Source organism: Macaca mulatta, chromosome 9, assembly GCF_049350105.2.
Source record: "Macaca mulatta isolate MMU2019108-1 chromosome 9, T2T-MMU8v2.0, whole genome shotgun sequence".
Taxonomy (NCBI): Eukaryota; Metazoa; Chordata; class Mammalia; order Primates; family Cercopithecidae; genus Macaca; species Macaca mulatta.
The window spans coordinates 4,042,191-4,057,200 of record NC_133414.1 but is presented as its reverse complement, the minus strand read 5'-3'; the positions used below and the strand labels follow the sequence as shown (position 1 = coordinate 4,057,200).

The 15,010-nt window shown below is 49.0% G+C and overlaps 1 long non-coding RNA gene across 3 annotated transcripts in view; it reads right to left on the bottom strand.

Moving 5' to 3' along the window:
* Positions 1 to 789: 789 nt before the first annotated feature.
* Positions 790 to 15,010, bottom strand: part of LOC100430197 (uncharacterized) — a 255,914-nt gene continuing 241,693 nt past the window's right edge. Inside the window, exons 2-7 of one of the 3 annotated variants that reach the window (XR_003719151.2) lie at positions 7,809 to 7,926; positions 7,240 to 7,403; positions 4,793 to 4,854; positions 2,971 to 3,189; positions 1,738 to 1,877; positions 790 to 1,145 (exon numbers count right to left, since the gene is read on the bottom strand). This is a non-coding gene — a long non-coding RNA (uncharacterized LOC100430197). Of the gene's footprint in view, positions 1,146 to 1,737; positions 1,878 to 2,970; positions 3,190 to 4,792; positions 4,855 to 7,239; positions 14,047 to 15,010 lie in introns of those variants that run through there. The other 2 variants (XR_013397778.1, XR_013397777.1) reach the window with 2 other exon arrangements.

The following is a 15,010-nucleotide window of genomic DNA, read 5'->3' as shown; positions in this document are numbered from 1 at the left end:
CGATCACACTGAGGCCCTATGGGAGCGTCCTCCTAACAGACGGAAGTTCAGCGGGGCGGCCGGATGGAAGCAGTCCTGAGAAGCAGGTGGGCTGGGGTGAGTAAGTGCTCGCTTCGTCTTCACAGAGCCAGAAAGGAGAGCCTGCACGCCAGCTCTTCTTGGCCGTTGGACTCTGATTTCCCAAATCAGCTTGTTTTCGGCTTCTCCTCTCCAATACAGTTCTCCACCACCGTTTCTGAGGCACAGCTGTGGTCTCCTGCAGACTAGGAGCTATGAGGCAGAAATGCTGTCCGGACAGGAGGTGGGTCCACGAGGGCGGCAGGGCCGTCATCCCAGCACCCATGTCTACTCTGGCAAAAGTCATCAGAGAATTCCAAATTAGGTCCCAGCAAGGACCATGGCTTGGACTGGACGAGAAACTGGCTATCAGATTTTTCGAACCTCCACCTTGGTGGTTTTAACATGCAGCTAGGATTGCAATCAAGAGGCCGAGTAGGTAAGATTTATCTGTTCTCTTTTACTTTCTAAGGAGAGCAAGAGCCTGGGGTCGAGGCCCAGGGTCCTGGCCTGCTGCTGTGGATGGAAAATGACACATGGTAATAAACATGGTGTTCCCCTTGGCCTGTGTAAACTACTGGCTTTGTTCTCCTTTTATGACTTGTGTATAGTTCAGTGATCTCTACTAAAAATATTAAAATCTTTGCCCACAAAAGTGCTGAGAAAACCATTAGTAGCCACCCACAGATTGAGGTTTTAATCTCCTACTTAAAAAACTAAAACGGAGGACTGTTGGAGTTGTAGGCAAACGTTTAATACGCACATCTGAAAGCATGAGACACAGTCCACAGACAGCACGCACTGGAGCTGGTGGGGCACACGGGCGGTGACAGGTGCTTGCTGGTTAGGTATTAGTATCAATAATACTTGCATAAAGTGCTGATAAATAACTTAAGTGTTACAAAAACAGATGGTCCACGGTGAGTCCAGGTTGCAGGCACATGCAGGCAGGACTGGGTCAGATGCTCCAGGGCTGCATGTGCTCTAGCTGGCCTGAGTTCGACACTTCAAAGCTGGCCTTGTACTTGACCAGGATGTTCATGAGGGGCCGCAGCTTGAGCCACCACTGTTCTTTGGGAATCCTGTGCCTGTGGAGGGAAGGGCGGACAGCAGTGAGGCTGAGAGATGCCACAGTCAGCACAGTGAGTGGTCTTGCCAGAAACACGGGGTTTGTAGGGTTGGCTGAATCAACTAGATGATAAAGCCAATTTCAGGGTCAAATGAAACAAATGTTTTTATATTTCTAAAAATTCTTCCCAAAGACATAGTGGTGGTTTCTTATTGTTGTTCTTTTGAGACAGAGTCTTGCTCTGTCCCCAGGCTGGAGAGCAGTGGTGCAATCTCAGCTCACTGCAACCTCTGCCTCCCGGGTTCAAGCGATTTCTCCTGCCTCAGCCTCCTGAGTAGCTGGGACTGCAGGTATACACCGCCACACCTGGCTAATTTTTGTATTTTTAGTAGAGACGGGGTTTCACCATGTGGGCCAGGCTGGTCTCCATCTCTTGATCTTGTGATCCACCCACCTAGGCCTCCCAAAGTGCTGGGATTATAGGTGTGAGCCACCATACCTGGCCAAGACCTAGTATTTTTTAACTGAGTTTCAGAAAATCTAGTTCCACAAACCCCTGAATGAGTTGTCGGAAAGCAACAGCAATGGCCATTCCCCTGTCCTGTACTCACATTGGCTAGGTTTGCTAAGGCTGTAAGACCCCGACTTATTCAATCTGTTTGCTTCTTCAGCTCTGCCACAGGTTGAAAAATAACGTTTCTTTTGCTTATTCCCAGCACACAAATGGAATCATCAGTGGCCAATTTTTTTCCTATAAAAGATTTTTAAAAAAGATTAACAACACCCTGTCACATGGGCAGGTGGGACAGCAGAATCATGGGGTGAAATGAGAAGTAAGATTCCTGGCAACCATGCTGAACCTGGCCTGGAAGCCTGGGGGAGGCTGAGAACAACAGCGCAGTGTCGCCAGCGCCCAGCCTGGGCTTGCGCAGCTCTGCTCTTGTGGGATCGCCCTGATGGCTTCCTGGAAAGCAGCTTTTGTTTTTCCTCTCAGTGGAGAGAATCTTTCACTAGTGGAATAGGGAAATTACTTTAAGAAATTGATGCTCACGAACACACACACTGAGGCGTGAGGGCGTGAGAAACATCCATAGCTAAATTAGCAAAAGAAAATCGATGTAGAAACAATCAGTCAGTTCTTCAAAAAGACAAACCAACTGGAACTATTCATATCACTGTTTTTTGTAGACTGTCATTCTACATCGGACATTGGCAGTGATAATGGTTTGCCCTAATAAAAGCACACATCTGGTATGACTGAAGAAATCTGAGGGGAGTGGGGGCGAGAAAGATGCTGGCAGAAATAGCCACTCAGGAATGAGTGGGGACCAGCCACGTTGGAACCATTAACGAGTATTATACAAAATGTCATGTTTTTTAAAACTTTTCAGTTTATCTGAAGATTTGTTAGAATATGTAATTTACAAAACTGATTTAAGGAAAAACATGCATAGTTCTACAAACATGAACAATTCATTCAGCAGCCAAATCTTCCCCTAAGTCCCAAGGAGGTTGTCCTAACAAATATCCAAAAAATAGAAGGCCCCACTCAAACTGTGAAGGAAACTGCGGGCTGATGCTCAAGATCTCCAGAGCAAAAAGCCTGCACAAAAGAACTTCAGGTTGAATCTAGCAGTGATCATGAGAACATGTCACCCACGCCCAAGCTGACCTTATCCCAGGAATCCAAGGTTGGTTAAATAGCAACGCTCAGAGACCAGCAGGAGTTAGAACATCACACGCAGCTCAGTACTGGACTGAAGAAGGAACCAGCACACTCTACTTCTCCCCGATAGGACAGCATTTTCACCAAGGCAGACGGCCTCCCTCCCCCGACCCCTTACCTCTGCCCCGGGCCTCCTTGAGTTTCACAGTGATCCACTCCATAGCTCTGGCAGAGATTTTGGTTCCAAAGTTTCTATCAAATGGAGAGGGTGCCCCACTCTTTTGGTGGTTAGAGTCATATGAAATATCAGTTATACAGTAACACTTTGCTGTTAAATAGAAATGACGATTTCTATTTCACAGAATTCATGTTTTTATTTCTAGGTCTTTATGGATAGCTGGAACAGAACAAAACAAGATCTGTGATTTCTGTAGCCTGAACTCAGCCTGTTAAGCAAAAGTGTCAAGTGTTCCCCCTGCCCAGTAAGAGGAGAATTTTAATAAATGGAACGAGTCAACTAACAATCTCCAATATCTTAAAATCTTCAATCAGGATTTCATAAACTCATTTGGGGTGGGGAAGGGTCGCAGCTTTAAGAACCTGATAACCGTTGTGGATTCTTTAACAAAATCCTTCATATGCCTACTATTTCATCATCATTTCAGGGGATTCATCAGCTCTCTGGAATAAATTCACGGGCTCTGGTTTAAAAGTATAAAGAATAGGAGGTGGTGAGGAAGGAGTGTGTGTGAGTTAGGAATGCTGGACCCCTGTGTCCCAGGCTCAGCTCATGACATGCGTGTGCCTGCATGCAGCTCATTCCAGGTCATTCTGATTTGGGGTGTCAAGTATATTACATGTCTGATAATCCATTTTAAATCTTAGGAAGCTCCAGTTTTTAACTTCATGAAGTGTTTAATTTGAATAAGCATTTCCAAGTAATGGGGATGTCACTGTTTTCATGAAAGCTGACAGTTCCCTTAAAATCCCCATTACTCAAACCTCACCAACAAAAGAATTCTAAAGCTGGTGATGTTTGGCATGACTTAAAAGTTTAGATGTTTTGGCTGGGCACGGTGGGGATCACGCCTGTAATCCCACCACTCTGGGAGGCTGAGGTGGGCGAATCACCTGAGGTCAGGAGTTTGAGACCAGCCTGGCCAATGCGGTGAAACTCCATCTGTACTGAAAATACAAAAATTAGTTGGGTATGGTGGTGGGTGCCTGTACTCCCATCTACTCCGAAGGTTTAGGGCAAGAGAATCTCTTAAACCTGGAAGAGGTGGAGGTTGCAGTGAGCCAAGATTGTGCCACTGCACTCCAGCCTGGGCAAGAGAGCAAGACTCTGTCTGAAAAAAAAAAAAAAGTCTCCCAGCTAACTGGGTGTATGCGTATACTCCAGATCATTTTGTTGTATAGTGACAACATATGCAACACATAATGCGACACAACAAACTGACACAGGATGTCAATGTCACCTAAGCCCAGGTAACAGGGAGTGATGAAGTCCCGTGCTGTGTTGCTCTGTGCCACCCAGAACGCGAATCATCCCTGTGCCCTAAAGTCTCCATGCTGTGGAGACTGCCCCTGAGTCACTCAGTAGCCGCCTTGGTTATCAGATGGTTATCAGTACCCACCCCCTCATGTATACAGGGGGCGGGTACTATCCCCAGGTTCAGGCACCCACTGGAGACTTGGGACACATTCCCTGAGGCTAAGAGGGATGACTATTTCCTTCTTCCTTCATAAACATCAGGTGCTAATTAGAGAAATGATTGTGAGATATCTAAAAGAGTAAGACTATAAAGCAAAAATTTTAGTTGTCTAAATGCGGGCAAGTTTTTAGAGCAATGCACCACCACTCTCTTCTGCATCTGCTCAGCGTGTAGTGCACTCCAGCGACAAAGAAATCACCACTCATCCAGCCCAAAGTTGCAGAGCAGAATCTAAGAACCGCAGTGTGACGGTGACCGTAAGATCAGCCCTGGTGTCTCACTCACCTGAGCACAAGGCCCCTCTGGATGGTGGTCTTCATTTTCTTCGTCAGGTGCTCCACATTGGACTGGAAAATAGCATTTTGTTAATCAGACAATAAACTTCTGCTAACCACCTACTATGTGCCAGGCCCTGCAGGGCGGAAAGTGCCAACCAGGCATGGCGGTTAGCGTGGCCAAGGAGGCTGCAAGCTCTCACAGCTTGGGTCTCGGGGAGCCTCCCCCAGGTGGCGAGAGCATGTCTGCAGCGATGAATGTCGAGCGCAGGGCACGGTGAGCAGCCCTCACGGGGGCCACTCGAAACGCCTTCCGGAATCAACAGGGTCCTTCTGAAGATGATAATTCCGTGACTGGCCTAGTGCTCATTCATGGCTCTATTGCTCCTTATTTATTTTCATGACGATGTTCTCTCGGCGCTCTCAGAGGAAAAGAGCAACCTGTGGCCTTTCTATGGAATCTCCTATGACAGCCTGATGAACAGTGTCTGACCAAAGAATTTTGTAGACTCTCATTCACACATAGATTTCTTAAGGCAAAGATTGTGTTAGAAAAGAGTAACAACATCTCAAGATGATCTGATATAGGAGGATTTCAAGAGGGAGGTAATTCTCTAATGACTCATCCTGAGAAAATGGAGATTTTTACATCTAATCAATCTGTCACTGGGCACAGTGGCAGAATTTCACAAAGTAGGAACCTGGGCGCAGTCGCTCACGCCTGTAATCCCAGCTCTTTAGGAGGGCAAGGCGGGTAGATTGCCTGAGGTCAGGAGTTTGAGACCAGCCTGGCCAACATGGTGAAACCCCGTCTCTACTAAAAATACAAAAATTAGCCGGGTGTGGTGGTGGGTGCTGTAGTCCCACCTACTTGGGAGGCTGAGGCAGGAGAATCACTTGAAGCCAGGAGGCTGAAATTGCAGTGAGCTGAGATTGTGTCACTGCACTCCAGCCTGGGTGACAGAGCGAGACTCCATCTCAACAACAACAAATCATAATTTCTCTTCTTAAGCTCTTGCCAGGTTGAATGCTGGTGAGGCAGGATCTTTGGACAGATTTCTGAAATACGGTCATGAGTCACATAACAGGGGGATATGTTCTGAGAAATGCATTGCTAGGTGACTTCAGTCTTGTGCAAACATCCTACAGTGAACTCTCATAAACCCAGGAGGCAGGGCCTGCTGCGTATCTGTTGTTCCTGACTACAAACCTAAATATCTGGGACTGTTGAATACTGCAGGCAATTGTGTATCTAAACATGTCTAGATGTAGAAAAGCACAGTTAAAAAAAAAAATATATGTATATAACATATGTTTTTTAATATATATAATCTTTCTATAAAAGATAAATAACAGTGCACCTGTTTGGGGCAGCTCCAATATCATCTTATGAGACCCACCGCTGACAAAAACATCATGATGCAGTGAATGACTCCACAAGTATTTAATTTGACATGGTGAAGAAATTCGTGGTTCACATGTCACATAATTAGTGACAACACCAAGGCCCTTTTTACTTGATCTATTTGGCTCAGAAACAATTAACATCCTAACCTTTTAAAAGATAGTGCCAGGCCTGGTGGCTCACGCCTGTAATCCCAGCACTTTGGAAGGCCAAGATGGGCAGATCATGAGGTCAGGAGTTCGAGACCAGCCTGACCAACATGGTGAAACCCCATCTCTATTAAAAATACAAAAATTATCTGGGCATGGTGGCATGCGCCTGTAATCCCAACTACTCGGGAGTCTGAGGCAGGAGAATTGCTTGAACCTGGGAATCGGAGGTTGCAGTGAGCCGGATTCATGCCACTGCACTCCAGCCTGGGTTGCAGAGCAATATATAATATATATTTATATAACTAACTAAAGACAATTGTTCAAGTTGCATTTTATCTGCCAAGGCCTGCCATCCTGCATGGCGTTCAGCAACTTTGAACACTGCAGGGTCCAGGCCTGGATTCTGCTGGGCCATCCAAGCAGGGGCAGACCCCGGGCTCGGTGACACTCTTCCATAAAAGAGCCACAGATGCCAAAAAACCACGGCCGTGTGTGTCAGTTTAGAGGCAGACACAGCATCAGAGGCCTCAAGATTTAAAAGAAACTGCAGCAACTTTCAGAGCCAGTCACAGACGTGGGTGGTGACTCTCAGCGGAGGTGCTCAAATCGTTTGTGACAGAAGTGAGAAAACATTAACTACACAACAGACTACATCAAAAAAACAAGCTTGTGTTTCACACAAGAGACTAGAAGGTATCCTCAACCAGGCACGTCCACCGTCACCTGATACACGGGAGAGGCACCTGGGCAATGCGAAAGGCATCAATCGTGGCGTGTTCTGTAGCACCTCCGTCTCCATGTCCCCTCAGAAAGCAAACCACCCTAGATGCGATGTTTCACTCCACAGCACCGAGTGGATCCAAAGGGGACGGTCCCCCAAGGCCAGCCCCCATCACATACCTGCAGATCCCTGATGTCGAATGGCTCTTCGAAAATGTATGCAGCATCGGCTCTGGCCGTGAGCCCCCCATGTTGGCGAGGTAGCCACAGTAGCCGCCCACGGTCTCGATGACAAACACACGCTGCTTAGTTCCACTGGCAGACTACTTGATGCAGTCGCAGGTCTGGTCACAGAGATCAGTCACTCCAGCCCAGGGCCAGGGTGCACCCACCATCCCAGAGCTCCCTGACGAGTGAGTGCACCAAGGCCTCCCACTGCACCTGAGCATGCGGCCCCAGCATCACACAGGGTTGAAGGATGTGCAGCAGCTGGGATGTGCCCTCAGAGTGGGTGTGAACATGCCCCCACTCCCCCCCTCCCGCCGCGGCAGCCACCTGGAGGTGACCTCAATGACCTGTGGTGGGGGCCTGGCCATCTGCCGCTCCCTTCTCCCAGGCCCCATAGGAGGAGAATGAAAAAACGACCCCACAAGCCAGCTCACTCCACGCTGCTCTCTGTCCCTGCTGAAGCAGCTTTCACCAGACACGGACACCGTTAGGTATGAGCTGAGAAGTTAGGGGGCTCTCACCTGCCAGTTTAGTCCATGGGAACAGCTGTGATCTTCTATTTTCTTCCATTAAAGCTCCCTGTGATTTTTAGAGCTGTGGCCATCTTCCATCCATTGGGGAATGTTACGTTTATAGAAACTACTCAAAGGCAGAGTGTGGTTCTTAGACCCAGGTGCCTGGGGAGTCTTTTGGATGCATAGGCATCAGGTCCCCAAGAGAAATGTCTGCCATCCGCCCTCCACAAGGACCCAAGCTCAGCGAGGAGAAAAACAACAGAGAAATGCATCGGCCACCTTCCCACCCACACACCAGTCTGGGCTGAAGCGCCCTCTCCTGGGACTGCAAAACCTCTGCCTAGGCCTCAGCTCCCACCCTGGCACCCTGCAATCTGTTCACACAGACTGGAGACCCATCTATAAAAAACATAAATCTGATCCAGTCATTCAAAACCCTTTGCTCACTTCAAGTACATATCAAGCCTTTCTCTGGAATCCCTGGCCCCACCTGCTTCTGATACCAGATCCCGCTCTAGATACAGCCACCCCAGGTCCTCCTGGGGTCTCTGGATATGCCGGCCGCTGTGTGCATTCAGGTACAGTGGTGGGCGGGAGAGCAGCCCCCAAAGGAATCCCGGTCCTAATGTCTGGAACCTGAGAATGTTCCCTCATGCGGTGATAAAGGTGAATCCTGAGGACTACCCAGGTGGGCCCTAAGTGCCACCACTTGCATCAGCAGATGAGGGGTGCAGAGGCTGAAGGCCATGGAGCAGGATGCTGCGCACCCACATGGGAGGAGGCGGCGCCAGGGAACAAGGCGGGCAAGGCCCGCAGCTCTGGGCACCTGAATAGGCCAACGAGGGACTCTCCTGGAGCAAACACTCTGGCCTCAGCCCATGGCTCCCGCCCTCCAGAGCTGTGGGAGAGTATTATTTTCCAGCCCCAGGTGTGTAGTCAGGGTCACAGCAGCCACGGGACACACACAGGCACCTTCCTCAGCTCTGACCCAGAGGGAAATGCCATTTCCTCAGGAAAACGCCGCCTGGTTTCTAGGACCACAAAGTTCCCTCTGTCGGGGGCTCTCGGGGCACCCCATGTCCTCTCTTCATAGAAATCACCTCAGAGTCTCTCCCTGCAGTTACCTCGTGGTTATTTGACTTTTAGTCCTCACTAGGCTGCAAATTCCATGAGGGCAGGAACTGTGGGCTGGGCTCACACCACTGCACCATCAGCAGGACACGGCCGAGCCCCTACAGCAGGCACTCAAGAAATGCTTGTCTCTGAATGACATAAGCACAGTATTCCCCAGCCAGTCAGCCAGCCGGCCGTCCTGGTCAAGGGCTGATCCTGCAGGATTCCCTAACCGGCCTCCATGGGACTCAGCCAAGAGTAAAAGCATGAAGTGGGGTGTGGACTTGAGACTGGGGGCCACATGAGAGTCTGTGCACCAAAGTTTAACACCCACTGGGAAATTTTCACTTGAGTACTTCGGATGAAATTTAAAAGCGCACTTTTTTGAATAAACACAGGCTTGATTAAACCATTCCGACCTATACTTCGTTTCTTTGGCAGATTCTTTTCCTCCCAAAATAATTGGGTGATGTATTCAAAAGTGAACATGGGCTCTAGTTAGTGGGCCACTTTGCATTGTGTAAAAGCTGAGATGGGGAGAGAAACAGGCAATGGGAAGAGTTCCCGTCTTTGTGCTTAGGAAGGACAGAGGACAGAAGCCCATCAAGAGTCCAAAGAGCCCACAACTGCCTTCTTGAAGGGCCAGTGCAGCATTCTGAGGGTTTCACTGTTCCACCTGTACTGGGTCTCTCTCTAATTGTGATCCAAGACTTAGGAGGCCGTAAGGCTTTAAGACTTGCCCTTTGTCTTAGAGAATCCCGGGCATGGGAAGGAAAATGTGGGTGGGGCATCAGGACCCCCAGAGGCACAAAGCCTCATGGGTTATTTTTCCAACTGAATCTCCCCCGCAGCCCACCCTGAGGTGGGGAATTACTGTCACTCATTCAAAGAATGACATCAGCCGCTTAAAGGCAAAAGAATTCTGCAGGCAAGCAGCTCTCCCAAGAGGCTGATTTGTGCCCCAGCATGTCTGAGTTCTGCTCCCGCCAGGCTGCTGCTGTGGGTGCGTGGAACAGCACAGCCCTGACACCTGAGCCACGCCCCCGACCGTGTGCTCCTCTCAGTGTAAACGCAGTGACAGCTGGGACGGAAGAGTCCGCCTCTGCTGGAGCTCAGATACAGCTTTCCTGAACTCTCTCATTACCTAGATGGCGTCTTAAGCCTGAATTAGCTTCTAAAAATAGCAAGTCCCTCTGGCGGTGCCTGAGGCAATTAGTCAAAGTAGCACTGACAAGAAGGCGGCCGATCCCAAGCGTGGCCCTGCCTGCCTGCAGTGTTTCACGTCTGGACACCTAGAAACTGCTAAAGGAGAGCAAAGCCAGCTGATGGCCGGACCCTAACGACATTCAGTGAAGAGGAGTCAAGCGCAGGGCCCAAGGAAGTCAATGGAATGAGCCGCTGCCAACCTCTGCAAAGCCAGTAGAGCATCAGGGAACACGACAGGGAGAAGCCCAGGAGAGAGATGGTCCTCAGCTCGAGTGGGAGGCACAGGAGGCTGCAGTCGACCTCACGGCCCCTCCGCTCCCTTCCCTGCACTGGAACTCAGTTCTGAAGGAAGAACCTGGAATAGAACTGCTGTTTTCCGAGGTTCTGTGCCAAGCTGAACTAAGGAGTCTCCAACAGGGCTGCGAGTTTTCACCGCAAACTCTGGAGCTGGTTTGGACGTGAACATCTAAGGTAAAGGCCAGCGGCTGCTCTCCAGGAGGCACCAGGCGGCCAATCCACTGACGTGACCCCACGTGCCAAGGTGGCCACCGTCCCGTCTGCAGCTGACGACCCTCTTGGGTCAGCTTATCAGGGACCAGAGGGGCCACCATGCGGGTGTCAGCACCACGCCCATGACCGGCAGAATCCACTCCTCCCAAAGCACATGTTGGTGAAACTGCCTGCTGAGGAGGGCATGATCTCGGCTCTCTAAAGAACCTCTCGTCTCACCAGGAAGGCTGTGGTTCCAGGCAGCGGCCCCCAGTGGGCACGCCTCTGTCCCAGAGCTCGTACGTACCAGGCACTCAAACACCTTCCTGCAGGCTCCCAAAGCTGACCCTGCAGCCTCGCTAGTCAACGCAGGCAGGAGAGGCAGGCTCCAGACAAATGTTGCTCACCACTACCCTAGTCTAGCGGGGATAGAAAAACGACCCCAAGGACTGGATATATCCTCTCACTTTTAATCAATAAAGACAGGTTCTTCCTAAGGCAGCGAAGCTAAAAAATTTACCCTGTTCTGGCCAGTGTGACCGACATAAAGCCAAGCTAGCAAAGGGTGAGGGGGAAATCTGGCTCATTCTTAGCACAGAAGAAACAGACTGCTAAAATAAATGAAAGAAAGCAATGGGAGGAAATGTTTCTTGCATTTGAAACATCAACTTGCTTTGTTCAAGAGGTTTAAGACACACGTAAGCCATGCTTAACACACACAGCCGGCTGTTTCTGAAGTCAGTGTTTCTGGAACAAAAGCCTTGGCCTGCCCCAGTGAACATTCACACTGAGCACACTGTCGCGAGGCTGCTTGGCCAGCCAGCAGGGGGCAGGAGAGCGCCACAGGTGCCATGTGGGGTCCCTGCAAACCGGCCTCACTCCCTGAGTCAAGGACCGTGCCTCCTGCCAATCCAGCGGCTTCCTCCAAGGGGAAGCGGCCTCTTCAGCTGCCACCGCACTGACTTCAGAAGGCTCAGCCAATGGAACAACAGATTCAACAGAGGTCCATGTTGTTAAAGGAAAACTTCTGTTACCAGGCAACCTTAATATCAGATTCAACGTAAAATAGCCAACAAGATCGTTTCCAAACCAACATGCTAGTAGTGCCTTATCCTTCAATGCTGCTTAAACACGGAGAAGAATGAGGAAAAAAGAGCATGGCACTTCTTAAAAAATAACCTCTTCCAGGTTCCTTTCACCCATATCATAAAGACTTACAACTGTGGATTCCCTACAGGAACATGGAGTGGGGGTGGATCCCCACGCTGACCCAGCCTCCCCCTAGGTCAGTCACCCCCCCTCACCACGGGGTTCACACCTCTCCAGACACTGTCACCTCAACAAGGAAAGGTGGAGTCTCTGAGCTCTCTTCACAGGGAGCACCCGAACGGGAGCTAGAGAGACAGACACACCCACAACTGCTATAAAATCCAGAAACGCAATACATATTTAAGGACTTCATTATTATTTAAAACTTGAAGAACAAAGTGAGCCTGCTTTTAACCTCTCTGCCACAATAACACCGTGTACGTCTGTCTTCTACCATTTGTTCCTTCTCCAGCAGCTGTCGCCTGGCTGGCCGCCTGGAGAAGAGGAGCCTCCGGTACTCCTGGGAGGCCCTCGGTAAAAGCGTGAGCACCACGATCATATCTCAGGACGCTGCACACTTTAGGGTCGACCACAGACCACCATTGCCAATGCGTGGAAGGCACTGAATGGGCCTCCTGCTCTTCGTAAAGCACCTCTCGTAAGCTATGTTGTGTTGAAAATTTTTAACTGCAGTCCAACACATACTTCTTTGTTTCTGTCTTGTTTTTATCCTAGAAGCATATTATTATGGAAAATTAAGTTTGCAAGTGTGAAGGGTTTTCTGAAAATCGACTTCTAATCCTGGAAGGACAAAAAAAAAAAAAAAAAAACTGTGCCAGATGTGGTGCTTACGCCTGTAATGTCAGCAGTTTGGGAGGCCGAGGCGGGCAGATCGCTTGAGCCCAGGAGTTTGAGACCAGCCTGGAAAACATTGCAAAACCTTGTCTCTACTAAAAATACAAAAAAAAAAAAAAAAAAAAAAAATTAGCTGGGCGTAGTGACGTGTCTATTCCCAGCTACTCAGGAAGCTGAGATGGGAGGATCACCTGAGCCCAGGAGGTAAAGGCTGCAGTCAGCCAAGGTTTGCGTCACTGCACTCCAGTTTGGGCGACAGAGTGAGACCACCTCTCAAAAAAAAGCAAAAACTGTATAAATCAGTACAGAAGGGAACTGGCCAGGCACGGTGGCGCACGCCTGTAATCCCAGCATTTTGGGAGGTTGAGGTGGGCAGATCATCTGAGGTCAGGAGTTTGAGACCAACCTGGCCAATATGGCAAAACCCCATCTCTAATAAAAATACAAAAATTAGCCGGGCATGGTAGTGGGTGCCTGTAATCCCAGCTACTCAGGAGGCTGAGACAGGAGAATCACTTCAACCCGGGAAGCAGAAGTTGCAGTGGGCCGAGATTGCACCACTGCATGCCAGCCTGGGCAACAAGAGCAAGAGTCCACTTCCAAAAATAAAAAATAAAATAAAAAAATTAAAAAAAAGGGAGCTAATGCTTTCCATTTAAGAGAAGGGAGAAGAACATTCAGTATTTACACATCTCACGCACACATCTGCAGTGGTGCCCTGAAGTATTCAAAGATACACGTTCCTACAAACATAGCTCAAAACCACTCACCAAGTTACATGCTAAAAGCACATGCATTGGAAGAATGCTACATTATATTTTTTAAGCATCTGTATCCAATATTTTAGCATACTGGCAGTTTTACCTTCAGGTGCTGTATGCCTAAATTATTACATGTTTAGTCATTTATTTTAGAATTTATGACTTGCTTTAGACAAAAGAAATATATTTGAACATAAGCTACTAACTTAATGACTTAGGGGAAAAATTACTAAATTAACTTAGAAGTTAAACTTTGCAAACTGAATTTGTTGGACCTCATGTAAGCTAGATCATCAGTTTTTTAAATTGTTGTGTGTTTCCCTTGAGGATGGAAGTCTCTTTTCTCTCATGCACTGTGCACACCACTGCAGCCCACGTCTCTCGTCCACTGCACCACAGTGCGACCTGCAATTCACCCTGTACCACGCCTTCCACACCTTACCTGAAAGTCACTAAGTATAACCAAGAAGGAAATGAAAAGCAGATAAATGACCTGCACCCCCACATCTAGCATGCAAATGTTAAACGTTCATCCAAGTAAAACCAAAAACCCATGTAAGCTCACGATTGTAACTGGTAGAGTTATGTGCATGGCAATTGAAAGTCTCAAGAAAAACAAAGTTTATACAAAAAGACATCTGCAAACATCGACAGTGCAGAGAGGACTTCACTCTGCATCCAGCCTGTCCTTGAAGCCACGGCCAAATGCCAGGCTGTAGAGATCCGAAAAGCAGGAAAAAAAAAAAAAAAAAAAAAAAAAAAAAAAAAAAAACACTAGTGTTGAAATGTGTACAGTCTTAGCAATGTACAAATTCGATGTAGGATGCTCAGAAACCTTGAATTTCCAATCAGAAAACAGGAACATGAGCAAGTTCCCCAGCAGCGCCCACCTTCTGCCTGCGGCACGTGTAACAGGAACGCAGGCCACCTCTGGGGGGACAGAGGCTTCCTGGTCACATTCGCTCTGGCAGCCGCACAGCTGGCCCTGCCACAAACACCTGTCTAATACTGAAGAACCACCCGCTCCCTGGGCTTTGCTCACTCTAGCCGAGAGAGCATATTTACAGAGTATATTATCAACTGAGTCCTCGTTCAATGCGCCAAGCTTGTTGAAGGCAGGGCAACCTCATTCCTGGCCCAATTAAGTGAGCAGAGCAAATGCCCCCAGTTGGACGGCACTCAGTCATGACAGCAGCGGCCACTGTTCACAGGGCACTGGCTTCGTGCTTGGAACAGTTCCAAGCATCTTCTTTCTGTCGGAGGAATGTGCACTACAACCCTGTGGGGCCATTTGCAACGTCCACCAGAGTTCTGAGGCAGCCAAGTCCAGGCTGTCTATGGGCCTCCCCGTGTGGCCGTCCACGTCCCCTGCAGACCAGACCTCACTGCAGGGACTGCAGGGACCGCAGGGACCGTGGGTTCCAGGGCTGCCTTGAAGCACATGCTCCCTTCGTCACCTCTTCCTGGCCCGACATCAACCCTGACCACTGCTGCCAACACTTTATTTTCTCATGGCTCCTGAGGGGCCCTATTCTTTCTGCCCTTCCCTGCTCCTGGCTTGGAGGATGCCCACATCAACGCCAACGCTCACGTAATCACCACCCCTTCCATGGGACTTCATGCCTAGGAGTCTCAGTATCAGAAAGTCAGATTCCTGTGCTTGTTGGAGAATTTCTTCCCATCGTGGAAGTCGAG